The following is a 916-nucleotide window of genomic DNA, read 5'->3' as shown; positions in this document are numbered from 1 at the left end:
GGGAGAGAAGATTTACGCAACCCTCTCTCACCGAGCGAAAATCCACGTCGAGAGGCACGCTGTTGTCGATGCGTCGATAAGCCACGTAGAATCCTTACGCGCGCTTCACTTTTTCTCCATGTTTTTCCAAGAAACTGTGAAACTAACCTTTCTCCTTTTACCCCACGAACATTTCCTCTCTCTGTTGCTCTCACTGCGTTAACCCTTCCTACGTATACACACACAATATCGCACCGCGCACGCAACGCGCACAGATACGCACACGTACATAACTGCAAGCGCATAAACATACGAGGCACTAGCAAATACTCTTGATTCGAATATACACCACACAACACCTACGACGACGATGACGGCGATGACGATGACGACGAGCACACAACACGAACGAATTGTGAAACTAAGAGACTGAGGGGCGGGTAGAGTGAGAGAGAGCAAGAGGTGAAAAATAGGTGCACAAATAAAGAGGGAGAAAGCGGTGAAAAAGTGTGTGAGAGAGAAAGAAGCGTCCTCTCTTCCGCACTGGTAATATCGATTCGTAGGGTAGGCTCGATGGCAACGACCCTACCTGGTTTGACGAAACGAGCTCGAGGCACAAGGTACATTTTTCAGCTTATCGACACCGCCCGGTTTTTCCCGATGACACCCGAGTCCCGTAACAACTCGATTCTATTCAGTACACAATACGTAGGGAAATTTACACTATGCACCACGTCGACTTACCTTGGCATCCTGGGATGCGGCTGATTCGACGACGGGGTGAGAGCCTCTCCACCGAGGACGTGTGACTTCGCCCGTGCAGTGCTAGGACGCCATGTCATCAAGTCGAGGCGCGGACTCGGGGCAAATCGCGCATATACACACCGATAGAGAGAGAGGCGCACGAACACCACGTAGCTGACCAACCCGGTGCCTG

At 51.3% G+C, this 916-nt stretch overlaps 1 protein-coding gene across 4 annotated transcripts in view; it reads right to left on the bottom strand.

Moving 5' to 3' along the window:
- The window catches only part of LOC108577524 (protein tramtrack, alpha isoform), a 46,613-nt gene that overhangs the window by 31,023 nt on the left and 14,674 nt on the right, over window positions 1–916 (bottom strand). Inside the window, exon 1 of one of the 4 annotated variants that reach the window (XM_017940686.1) lies at window positions 724–910. The exons of 2 other annotated variants lie outside the window; for them this stretch is intronic. The gene's annotated coding sequence lies outside the window, so the exon portion shown is untranslated. Of the gene's footprint in view, window positions 1–147; window positions 344–723; window positions 911–916 lie in introns of those variants that run through there. One more of the 4 variants, XM_017940694.1, reaches the window with a different exon arrangement.

This window comes from Habropoda laboriosa, unplaced genomic scaffold (genome assembly GCF_001263275.1).
Source record: "Habropoda laboriosa isolate 0110345459 unplaced genomic scaffold, ASM126327v1 scaffold804, whole genome shotgun sequence".
NCBI classification, from domain to species: Eukaryota; Metazoa; Arthropoda; class Insecta; order Hymenoptera; family Apidae; genus Habropoda; species Habropoda laboriosa.
This window is presented reverse-complemented; position numbering and strand designations above follow the sequence as displayed.